The sequence below is a fragment of the Anas acuta genome, chromosome 8 (assembly GCF_963932015.1).
Source record: "Anas acuta chromosome 8, bAnaAcu1.1, whole genome shotgun sequence".
Taxonomy (NCBI): Eukaryota; Metazoa; Chordata; class Aves; order Anseriformes; family Anatidae; genus Anas; species Anas acuta.
This window is the reverse complement of record NC_088986.1, coordinates 583164-595747: the sequence shown is the minus strand read 5'-3', so window position 1 is coordinate 595747 and position 12584 is coordinate 583164. Positions and strand designations below refer to the sequence as shown.

Below are 12584 nucleotides of genomic sequence, written 5' to 3'. Positions count from 1 at the left end.
ATATCTGTAGAGCTAGTTAGAACGTATCCCACATATTCTGTAACCTTATAAATGGTACTTGGAAATTTACATAAATTTCCATTTTCTTGGTCTTTCAATTTTCTTATGGTACATGTTAAGCCTGAATTATCATTTCTACCTCTACCATTGTCTAAGCCAAATACTGCTATCAATAGATTCTGATAATTACCACTTTCTTTAATTGTTTGTGGGAGTAAGGTACAGCAAGTGGGATACTTTATTTTAAGTGTAATACAAAACATTTTATACTTGTCTGCACCTGACTCATAATAAGGTCATATGAAGGTTTTACAGCTATTCTCAATTAAGGAATAACATTCACACCAACAGCTGCTTTTAGAACCCTGGACATGTTCATAGTTAGCATCTAGAGAGCAGCTGCACCACGGGAAGATGCAGCCCTGCTGCCAGGGGTGAAGGAGAGGTCCCTGTGCTCTGTCTGCCAAGGAAGAAGGCCTTGCTGTCCTTGTGGGGACCACTCCATGCAAACAGGAAGGCAACAGGCAGGCTCCCTCACCCTGCACACCGTGGAAACTGAGCCTGAAGGAAGAGAGGCCGAGCTGATGGGCAGTCCAGCACCCTGCCCAGCCTGGTTACCCCTGCTAGCCACACGCTGCTTCTCCTCTCCGCAGAGGTTTCTTGCAAGGTCTCTCCCTGGCAGCCCCCAGACTTGCTCAGTCAACTACTGAATGAGGGGGACATTACAATGCTGTGCTGATTGCCTTGAGAACTCCTAAAAGCCTCTTCACGGCACTCTACAAAGTCAGGCATATTTGATCTACTCACACGGCTGGTGCCGTGAAGAGGCAGCACCAGCAAACGGAGCAGCTGCAGCTGGGGTGGCCCCTGAGGACAGCGGGAGGGCTGGGGGCAGTTCTGCTTGGCATCCATGGATCAGGCAGTTTGTGGAGCTGTGCTGCAGCTTTAACCTTCATTAGGTCAAAGTGGTTTTTCCATGCAAACAAAAAATTAAAGTCTGTTTAGAAAAGAAAGATATATATATATATTTTTCCTCCCCTTCAGAATCAATTGACTAAAGTTGTCTCTGAAATGAGAAATCCTGCAGTGAAGGTACGTCAGTTTTCTAAACAAGCTGGCAACACTGGGGTTCTTATGGCTATATAGCACCACGTAGGCTTCCAGCAGGGCCACTCCAGGGACAGCATTGCTTGTCTGGGTCCCAGCTGGCCTCAGGTGGAGGAAACCCAAGCATGCATGGCTCAGCAGCCTGCCTCAAAGCCCAGAAAGAGGTATAGCAACATCAGCACAGTCTACTGAATCCAACTGAAAACAGGATAATTTACTTATTTAATTATTGGGTTACATCGTGCAAAAGACTTTTGTGGCTTGATTTTGGTTGTTGTATACAGGAGGTTCTCCATTCAATAGTAAAATCATTGGTTTTTAAAAGTAATGAAGAAACCTGGGGGAAAAAGTTTGGACTTCATGATGATAAAAATGAGGTAATTACTATTCTGATTACTGATGGCTTCCTAGGAACCTCTGCTTGACATCATGCTCCCCACGCAGGCAGGCAGCAGCCCTACTTAGAAAATATATATCTGCACAGACTGAAAGCATCAAAGCATTACTTCTTAAAGTGAAGGGAAGTTGAATTGTACTGGTGGGAACAAGCATGAGGAGAATTATTTTAAAATAAGTTTGTTAAAAGCCTAGAAAATCCATAATCAGGAAAGAGCTCTCAGCTAGAAGGAATATAATGAAATGCCATCTTTAATACCAATTAGAAATGGGAAAGTAATCAATAAGAAAAACTTCAGACATTACCACAGAAATCCTGGACAGAAGGTCTTTGAAGGAGGAAGAGTTCTAGATAGTTTGAATTTCACACCTCTAAAGGTCTGGTGATAAAAGCAACAAGGGTGTTTTGGGGGGTATGTTTTAACATACCAGGGATTTCAGTGATGGGAAAGCACCAGAACCACACCAGCATTTCAAATGGTCCAGCCAAATGACCCACATCACTTGGCATCAAATTAAGGCAGTGCATGCAATGCACTACACAATTAAATCCAAAGTGCTAAAAAGTCAAAAATATACCTATCAGATCAGCACTGCTTTACAGGTTAAACAGCCCTGATTACATTTGATATTCTGTCTGGACGAAAAAAGAAACTGCATATACTTCATATTATTATGAAATTGCTCCGCATGAGGAGCTTTATAAATGAGATCCAAAAAACTGTTTTCGGCCCTGAATATGATGGAGGTAGGGAAATGTTATTACCGAGGATCCCCAGTGACCTCTCCTAGGTCTGATACAATTCAAAGTTTCCTTTAACAACTCGCAAGTGGCAATCAGCACCAGCAGGAGCCCGGCAGCCTGCAGGCACCCACCAGCACCGCGCTGCTGCTCACCTCGGCCAGCCCTCCTCACAGCCCCACGCAAAGGAGCCTTTCTGTCAGGGCTGTGAGGACAAAGAGGAGAGATCCACAGAAATAACTCGAGACCTTAAGAATACACGCAGGACAGTAACAGACCTAAAGAGCTCAGTAGGCTTTGGGGTTAGTATCGCTGAACAGAAAGGGGACTGGATTACAGCATCTGAATGTTTTCAAGAGAAAATACCGGGTACTAGTGTCCCGTGAAAAACGTAGCAAAGGAAACTGCTGGAAGTCAAGGCCAGACAAACAAATCCCTAGGAAGGTTAGCAGCTGTTCCTTATCCGGCACTAGGAGATGATCCACTGCTGCAGTGGTCCCAAAGGAAGCACCAAGTCCTCTTGGTCTCCTGAAATCAAAGTGAAGCAGGAGGTGAGGGAAAGCTCTGGCAATGGTGCACAAGTGAAAGGCTGCCTGGAGCATAAAGATCCCAGCTGTATCAGAGGGCAGAGAGTACCGTTTGGCCACACAGAGGCTAACTCTGAAATTCAGACAAGGCGTCCTGGCTCTGGCTGGAGAGAGGGAAGAGCTTGCTCAGTGCATCAGGAAATCACCTCAGTGCAGACTGCTGCTGCCTGCAGCACCTCTCTCCAACAGCAAGCTCTTCACACCTGCTTTCAGACTAGGTCCTGAACACAAAGGTTAAAACTTGGTCCCCAGTGAAGACACCCATGTCTAGTACTGGCAGAGGGCATTGCTCTGTTAGGAATCAAATATTCCTCTAAAACAGACCAACCCAAGGCATCCATTTTGAAGTGTTTTTGTGTTTTTTTTTTTTGTTTGTTTGTTTGTTTTTTTTTTTATAATTATTTCCTTCTCCCTAAACACTGGTATTATCTTAAGTAAGAACCACCTCTATAATCAGCACTAGCTACCATCCACTTTCACCAGAGCCTTCCCCCCCTCCCCCCCACCAAAAATAAATAAAAAAAAAAAAATACACATTCTATTCATTGTTAGTTATAAAAATGTTTTCCACCTCCTTGTCTCAGAACTCACAATTATCGAAAACTTGTCAGTAAAGCAGAAAAAGACCATTGCCTACAGGCAGATCCAGCACAGAAAACTCCAGCCCAGGAGAGGCATGTACTCACAGGTCATGAGAGCATGAAGCCATCCTCACACACAGCTAACCTCTCATCGCTGCTGATGTTTGGGCTGTTTTGCCTTTCAGCCCCTGTGCTCCCCTTGGGATGGGAGATGTACTCCATTCTGCAGACTATCATGCAGAGTTTCATGTGGCTGGTATCACAACAGCACTGTTTGCAACCCATTTCTTTTTCACATTACATTAGCAGCTCAGAATTGTGTGTGTCTGTTTTCCCCTGACAACAGCTGTTACTCGATTCCTGCAACTGGCTTGCTTCTTGTATCAGCCAAGCGTGGATAGGCATTGTGGACATAGAAAAGCATTAGCACACTAGAATATACTTAGACCACCTTCAAAAGTTGATGTAAAAATAGTTCCACAACTTTAGATTGAAGTTTACATTTATTCATCTCATTGATTTTTTATAGCAATATTTTTATTAGGTGTATTATAAAAAGCCTCCTACACATTTTCTCAGTGAAGTTTCCTTCGCATCATGAACAGAAGTTCTGACTTGTTTTACTCTTTAAAAAGAACAGAATTTTAGAGATAGCTTTAAACGCTTAGCCAACTTTAAAGGATTGCCCTAGGATTTGTAAAGCCTGTGAGAATATTAACAGAAACTAAATAAATAAATGTTAGAAGGCTGTCTTTCTCTTAAGTGTACCAATGGACTCATGAGTTAACAAGTATTGAGATATATCCAGTACTGCATGTTATCTTTAGTCTGTCTAAAGATGTGTTAGGCTTACATGGCAAGGTTTTGGTGGCTGGGGTGCTTAGCTATCTACCAGTGTGAAACCACCACAACTGGCAGGAGTTGTTGATGGTTTGCTTTTTTAAAGCCTGCAGTACTTCTTAGCTTCAGCAAGCTATTTCTATCAGTTCTTCTGCTCCCAGTCTTTCAGAAAGCCAGAAAACACAAATATGTTGCAAAGATTTGCAAAACACTCTGAAAACCCTGCTGTTTCTTGTTGAACATTTGACACAAGTTTCACCTCCACCTCTCTGCACACGTCCTGGAGTGGGCTGGTAATTAAGGACTGTGGCTTGTGTGTCTGCAGCACTCAAAGACTAAACATGCAGTCACCTCCATCTGTTGTAACTTCGTGGAGGTCAAGCACCCACAGAACTCCTAATGTCCTCCTGAATACCTGGACTGACTACTCTTGATCACCTCCTGCCAAGCTCATCTTCTATTAATCAGCAGAAGGAGAAGGTGGTCACAGTCTGACCACACTTACTCTGTGCTGTGTTCCTCAAGTGATAAATTATCACTGAGCAAATGCTCAAGATACACAAATTTCAAAAATGTAGGTTCAGACAATTTCTATTAATGGAGCAGTTCATTCAGTACAGGACTCATTACGTGCAGATTTTTACAGCTATATCTCACCAGTTACCAGCTTCTCATTTCCTTCAGAAAATACTCCATGCCAGCATATACCAGTCTCAGGAAACACAAGAAGTGTGTAATTAAATTCTCATTCGTGGTGTTGCTTCAGCTCTCCTCTCTAATTTATTACCACCCCGGGGTCCCGTGCAGGCTTTGCACTGCGGACGCCCACCTTCTGTTGTCCCCCCAGCTGAGAGGGGAGTGGCGGTTGCCCAAAACCTTTCCTATTGCTCTACCATCTGGTCAGGAAGCTTTTATCTGCAAACAGGGGTGTACCATCCCATGCTTTTGTTTCAAGTTATAAGAAAGCCAACTCTACATCTCATGGTCTCCTGGATGCACAGAAACATTTGTGCATGACGCCTCTAACAACAAGACCAAGCATGCACTCCTCTTGGCATAACACATGTGAATACTCAGTGCATGCCATGAAATATTGAAGGATAATGTGGCGATAATAAGATGAATTTAGGAAACTAGAAATCCCCATAAGGAATGAGGTTGCAGCATCAAAGCTGGTTTCTCAGCCTGAGATTTCTGGAGCTCCATCTTGGCTCTTATGGAAAAGTCTTAGAGTGAGTCAGCTTTTCCTGGTAATTACTGCGAGGTTTTGTGTTCCTGTAAGCAAAGCCGATCTTCACAGGAATACACATGCTTTAATGCTGAAATACATTTGGAAACTATTATTATTGTTCCACCAAACAATAGATCCCCTGAGAAGCAAAACAACATTTTCTATTTACACATCTGTACAAACTGCTGTTTAAAGCAGGAAGGGCTGATTTGCTTGATACACAGGAGAATTGGTTAGTGCTCTTACTAACCCAAGTTGTACATCACCAGGGATTAATTTGTGTTATAAGAAAAAAAGCAGGATTTGGCCTTTCATCAGAGTAAGAGCTAGAGCTGTCTTTATTCTTGCTGTAAGACTCCTTCTACAGCCCCATTGACCCTCTCCAGACCTTTGTACTCTTATTTTGTATTACTACTTCTTGGAAGCAGGGAAACTGCATGCTCCACAAAGCAAGTGTGGGAGTGAGCTGCACAGCTTGGAGGAGCAGCACTGCGATGGAGCTGCACGGATCGTGCCAGGAGGAAAGCCTTCTGCAGGAGCCCCCTCCTGCTAACGAGGGGCCAGGCTGCGCAGGGCACTGCTGGAAAGGAGGCAGGGAAAAACATCTCCACTATGGGTCCTTCACGTGGCCTGGGAGGATGGGTCAGCCACTTCCACACCACTGCAGACAAGGCAAGAAGTCAGTATTCTGCAGCTCTTGACAATATAGCACTCACTGCAGGGACCTCGTCTTCCTCTCTTCCCCTTCCCGTACTGGGAACGTCACCAGATGTACTCTTACAGAACTTGCTGGAGATAATTCCTATGAAGCTCTAGCTGATAGCTTTGCTAGTGCAACACAGGTCACTGCACAAAATGCAGCATACAATAGGTCTACTTAGGATATGCAGCTGAAGTACTTTTTGCTGAAGAATACAGCAAAAACCCTACAGGCCAAATTTAAAGTGTCTCCAGAGTATTTCATTTTTAGGTCCAAACATACTCCAAGAATGACATTAAGTCAAGCTTGACCTGTAGCTACAGAATGACACAGTTTAAGTTTAATCCCAAAGAAGACCTCTGTGGAGAAAAACACAGCATAGCTGGACAGGACCCGTTAAGAAACCTGAGTGAAGCCTTCACCAGTTCACGCTCACCTCCTTTGGTGCCTGCCAGGCAGCTACAGCCCCACATCCTCCACATGCTGCTTGTGCTGAGGTTCACCACACCACCATACAAACACCCCACCTCTTCCCCCAGGCCATCCTGCCTGCTCCCATAGCACATGCACCTCCTCAGCCGGACCCATTCATAGCCTCTTGGGGGAAAGCAGTTGATTTTCTCCAGCTGGTTGAAGCCAGGCTGCCTTGCAGATCCTTGCTCTCAGGAGAGCAGCTGTGAGCCTCCCTACATCTTGTTCCCCTCTGTGGCCAGCGGGCTGCTATTGCCTTCCTTCCTGGGTGGGTGATGTTCCCCTGGGCCACAAGGAGCTTTTCCAAGCTAACTGCTCCTTAGCTGTGCAAGGGTAAGTGCAGTGTCTCTGTCTTCATGATGCAAATATATTCGTGGTTTAGAGGAAGCATTCTTTATTTGCAAGGGCTTGCCTACACACTGCAGCTAAAAAGCTTGCAATCTTTTTATTATTAATTTTTATTATTATTTATTTATTTATTTATTTATTTTTATTAAAGCAATACTTAAACATGGAGTTGCATTACTTGTTTTCCAGATGTTGGTATTTTAGGACCACTTTCTTCAGTTCTTTCACCTAAGCAAACTTAGGTAAGCTTCTAGATTTCTTAATTGCTATATGAATGCACAACTGGAACAGGCAGCACCTCTTTCGAAGGGGCTTTGCTGACAGTGTTGTCTCATTCACATTCTCCTCCAGCTGTGCTGTTCATGAAGGTGCAGATATGATATTATTTCACAGAAATTCATTGGGTAACTGAATAGTATCAGAGCATTGTAAAAAAGGTATGTATTTTACTTTCAAGCCAAGTTTCAAAAGCACCGTGTTCCTATATATCCTATCTTTCTTTTTCATATTTATATCTTTCCTTTTGCATTTTCTCTTTGAAATATTATAGTAACTGAGACATGATTTACATTTAGTATAGTTGAGAACAATAAAATGCAACATTATGTTATACAAGGCTAATCTTTCCTTATAGAAATCTAATTCCAAGGAGTAGTGTGTATTCACTGGTATAATATGATCTGGGAAGGCAGATTGTTATATTTAAACAAGTCCCAGATAGGAATTTGTTATGGATGGCAATCCCTAAGCTGTTACACATACATTTGAAGCACATTTGTAATGATATCATTATGATCATGAAATGATGTTTAAAGAGTAGATGACATTCTGTTGACTGTGTTTTATTTTCCCTGGAATAATATGACTTCAATGTAACAAAACAAAACAACAAAAAAAAAAACCCACACACAAATAATTTCACCTCTTTATCTGTCTCTTGTGCTACCACATGCTGAAAGAATAGGCATCTACACATATTATAACTAAAACCACATGCTTTAAATTAAAACATAGTTTTTGAAATATGTTATGGAAATCCTATCAATTTGGGAATGCTAGATAAGTAAATTTAACATAGGGAAGAGCAGAAAACACATAGTGAGGTAATAATATACTGAAATGCACTTCTGAGAAGAATGCTAAGAATAAGTGACAGAGACAGAAGGGTGGTTCCAAGAGAAGATCATTCGCATGTTAATTCTGAGATCAAGCCAACCTTGACCCTGCCTTGTGCTCGAGCATGGGCTGAAAAAGCACAGCGTATTTTGCAGCTAAACAATAACTGACTCTTTTTATGGGAAAGCTGGAGAACCAAAAAAAGACAAATTTCTGCCAGGTTTACATTACTTGGATACTCTTCCCCTCAGCCATTTATCTCAGAATGAGAAATGGAGGCAACTTGTCTTCATTTCCAGCCAGACATGTTCCTACCAGGATCCTGGCTCTTTTCTGGGCTTGGCAGTGATGGAAATTACTTCAGGCCTCATGGCATGCCTAGAATACCCACATAAATGTGCATGGACAAGGGTGTACTGGGAGACCTGATCGAAAGCCCCATGGTGCTGAGCATTGTGGTGCAGCCCAGCAAGCAGTGCTCTGGCTTCGAGAATGGTAAATTATCTCGGGTTAGATAACTTGGCAACAGCCCAAAGTGGAACATAGGTTTAGGAGTTTGGAAATTGAGTGATTTTGGGTGGGGTCTCAGCACTGAAGCACAGACCTACCTTTAAAACCACTGAAATAGAAACAAACACTTTCCTTTCCCTTGGAGACTCTAAAGAGAATTGAAAAATAAGCTGAACAAAGGACAAAACTGTGTTTTAAAAACAGCTTTCTTTGGAATTAACTGCACACACCAGAGTATCTTTTTGATATTATAGCCCTGCTTTAGTGTGTGTGCATGGGGAAGTGAGGACAGGCAGCACTGGACCTTTGGTCTGAAGGCTGTGAGATTTGTCATTGAAATCTCATGCAGAATCTTGCATCAATATAACTTTTTCCATTGTATATTCTGAAGCTGCAGTGTTGGCATGACAAAGCACCCACAATCTTAATGTCAAGCCATGGCTAGCCTACCCTTCAACATTAAAATGGATGAAATAGAAGTCAATTTTTCAGCTTCCAAAGAGTCTGTGGTAGGAGGGGAAATCATCTCCACTGTACTTGACTCTTCTTATCTCCTTTTTTCATTTTCAGAATGGCTGGAGCATTTAACATGTTTCTTGCTATCACTAGGTCCCCCAAAAGTGAGCAGATGCGTTGCAGTGCAGCTGCGGGCATGTGGCGGGCAGCAGCAGCCAGCCCCCAGGGTCTGCCCCACGCGGTGCTGCATCTGCCTTGGTGGGCCTGGGCAGGAGAGGTAAATACTCATCAATTCTGACTGAATCTTCCTAAATGATGGAGGTCGGTGCTTCCTGCAGCTGCTGTGCAGTGGTGTTGCTGCTGAAGATGTTACTCACTCAAATGAGAAGGGCTATGCTGGTTAACGGAAAGGTCAGGGTGGTGTTGCACAAATATTTGGGGAGACACAAATTCTGTCTTGATCATGTTGATATATGCTAAGAAAATTTGCATTAAAAGTGGTGGGATAACAAGGAAAATGGAGCCAAGTTTGTCCATTTTTTTTTTTTTGTGTGTTATATTCTGCTGTTTACTGCTTCTTTCATCAAGAAAATGAGCAGTGTCTTAAACCCATAATCCAATCTGGCAACAACACAAATGCCTACATTTAGGGATGTTACTTTCTCATCTGTTTCAAGAGAGACTGGACATCATCTGATTTAATTGATCAGAGAGCTACTTTTCCATTAACTTTCCAAGTTAAAACTGCACACACAAATACTGGTTTCCTTTACCAATTGCTCTTATACCTGCACCCATCTGGAGGACATGGGATGCTCAGGAGTCCTTGGAAGCAGTTCATGCCACACCAGAAAACTCATGTATCAGAATTAACCGAGTCCTGGGGTAGGTGGCTGCAGGTTCCTGTTAGCTCCATCACAAACTTTTTGTTCAGAGACATGGGGAGTGTGGAGGAGAGCAAGCAACATTCCTAAAAATCCAGCCTTACTGTGGAAGAGGTAGCAAAGGAATAAGAGAAAACCAAGAAATAAATTGGAGATGGGATATGATAAACAGGGGCAGAAAGCCCTATTGCTTCTGCTGAAGCAGAGCATTCCCCTGCCTGGCACTGAGGATGCCCTCTATGGTGACCATGCGTGTCTCTCTTTCCTGATGGAGGCCAGTGTGTTGTGACAGATTTTTGAAACAATTACGGTTTGGCTGTGGAAATACTGCAGGAAGAGGTTCATGCCTGAAGGTGCTTTCAGCAACGTATTAAATGAAAAATACATATTTTAAAGCATGAGAAAGAACAAAAATGCAGTTACATACAGAAGCAGGGTGCATTTTGTAGTAATCTTTTGTAGCTTGGCCCACAAGGAAATGGCCATTGTTACTATTAGTACAAGCACTTAAAAAGCCACGGTGTTTCTGTAAGTAAGGTGAAAAATAAAGCCATTAATTTTAGGGCAGCCTAATGGACTGCCAAAGGTGCCAGGTTAGTGCATTGCCTTTGCTGCTGAAGACCTTCCCTCTCTGCAGACGCTGAGAAATTCACATTCTCTGAGCGAGCCTTTTTCTCGCTGAGGGGCCTTAAATCCCCGACACATGTGGGCTCTTCTGCTGTTCCCAAGGAGCAGCTGAAATTCAGATTTTGTTCATACTTCTAAATATCTAAGAATTCATCAGAAAGGTGCTGCTCAACACAGAAACAGGGTGGAAAGTGCAGGGTAAGAGAAAGGAAGAAAACTGCTGTGCTCTGCCATCCCTGCAGACATTGAGCTGTGGGACAGCGGGGGCAGCTCCGGGGTGGTGGGAGGAGCAGAAATAGCCCTGACATAGCAAGAGGGGTGTGTGTAGAAGGAAGGAACATAAGCAGAGAGGAGAAACAGGAGGTGACAGCAGAAAGTCAGTTTGACCAGGCAGGGCTCACACATCAGCCCAGGTGAAGCACAGCCACATCCCATAAACAAACGGGCGTGACTGGGGATGGGGAAACCTCAAAAATGGGGAATTGAAAGGATGATGAAAAGAGGAAGCTTTTGGTGAACTACGTACCGCAGGCAGCCAGCTAACACGCTGACGTGACAACATTGTGATTCCGTCGCTCGCACCCTGGTACATCACTCCCACTGAAACGTAAGGAAAAACATAACAGGTGACCTGAAAATCCTTTGAAATATGGTAAACTAAACTAAAATGCATGACTGGGGATTATGTGCTGACCTCGTGCCTTCGTGTGATACCTGATTTCTATAGAAACCAAGAAACTCAACTGGAGGCTTCCCAGGCAGGTTTGTTTCACTTAGCTGACCTGAATTCAGCCTAGAACTGTTGCTTTCAATTTACATTATCTTTGTGTGCTTTATATATCAGTGAAACAGAAAACGTGGAACAAATTACATCTCCCATTAAAAATGGATGGGAGACTCATGAGTTCTCTCCAATGCCCACGAATCTGCTGATTGATGAGCATTGTGTTTGTCACAATACAAGCGCTGACAATGAGATGCACTGATGGTACAGCATTAACACGCAATAGCAGTGCGTGTCAGCATTGTATTACAAACCAGTAGACAGTGCCTTCATTGTCCCTTTTTCCATTGTTACTGGAGTCGTCCCTTTATTTTTGTTCTGTTCCCAGACTTTTGCTCATTTTGGTTAATGATATCATGCTATGATACTATAAAGCTGGAAACATTTTAGTGCCAACCAATCATTTTTCAAGGGCTTACTTTTATTGCAAATTAGCTTGTTAGATTTGTAGAGCAGCCCAGTGTATGCACATTTGAAAGCAGAACAGAAAAGGTCTGCTGAAGTTGTGATTAACCCATTGTGGTTCACGATGTGCAGTCTTGAAGGGTCAGCTCCACCAGTGTGGTGTTTGCGTACCAAAGACCCAGAGTTAAAGGCAAAAATCCACGTGGCTTCCTTGGAAGGAGACAGAGCCTTCTGAGGCAAATTACCTTGACCTTGCCACCTAAGTATCTGTTTCTGTAGTGATTCCTTTCAAATGCCTGACCAAAACGTAATGATCCTAAAAAACAATATTTTTTCATGGGTAGTTTAAAACTGGTTGTGTCTTCTAAATTGCAGTTATTGCTGCTAGATTTGAACACCAGTAAGCACTTCTTTATTGTGCAGGTGATGGAGCACTGGGACAGGCTCCACAACCTCTCTGGACACCCTATTTCCTTGGAGATCTTCAAAAGCCTCCTGGATGTGGTCCTGGACCTCCCCTATGGGTGGCCCTGCCTGAGAAGGGGTTGGAGCAGATGGACCCAGAGGTGCCTCCAAGCTCAACCATTCCATGATTTCAAAAGAACATATTTATAAATTAGAAGCAAAAACCTAAAATGCTTTCCATTTCAGAGTTACTTTTTTTTGTTTTTCACTGAAGATATTTTTTGCCTGTACAATTAATGCAATTTTGTGTAAAATTGATACAGTTTAGCAAAGCCAAATATTTCAGATATTACATTTTTGTTCATGTCAAAAGCCCTTTGTTCATTGAAAAAGC

General features: G+C 43.0%; 2 long non-coding RNA genes across 3 annotated transcripts; one reads left to right on the top strand and one right to left on the bottom strand.

Moving 5' to 3' along the window:
- Positions 1-5578: 5578 nt before the first annotated feature.
- Positions 5579-6748, bottom strand: LOC137860549 (uncharacterized). The gene is made up of 2 exons (XR_011098990.1): positions 6621-6748; positions 5579-6145 (listed from the first exon to the last, which is right to left on the bottom strand). It is a non-coding gene; the product is annotated as an uncharacterized lncRNA (long non-coding RNA).
- A 65-nt stretch (positions 6749-6813) lies between these two features.
- On the top strand, positions 6814-9665 carry LOC137860550 (uncharacterized). 2 transcript variants are annotated; one of them, XR_011098992.1, is made up of 4 exons: positions 6814-6988; positions 7193-7245; positions 7355-7440; positions 9239-9665. It is a non-coding gene; the product is annotated as an uncharacterized lncRNA (long non-coding RNA). The 2 variants fall into 2 exon arrangements; XR_011098991.1 differs by lacking the exon at positions 7355-7440 and having other exon boundaries at positions 6823-6988.
- The last annotated feature ends 2919 nt before the right edge of the window (positions 9666-12584 follow it).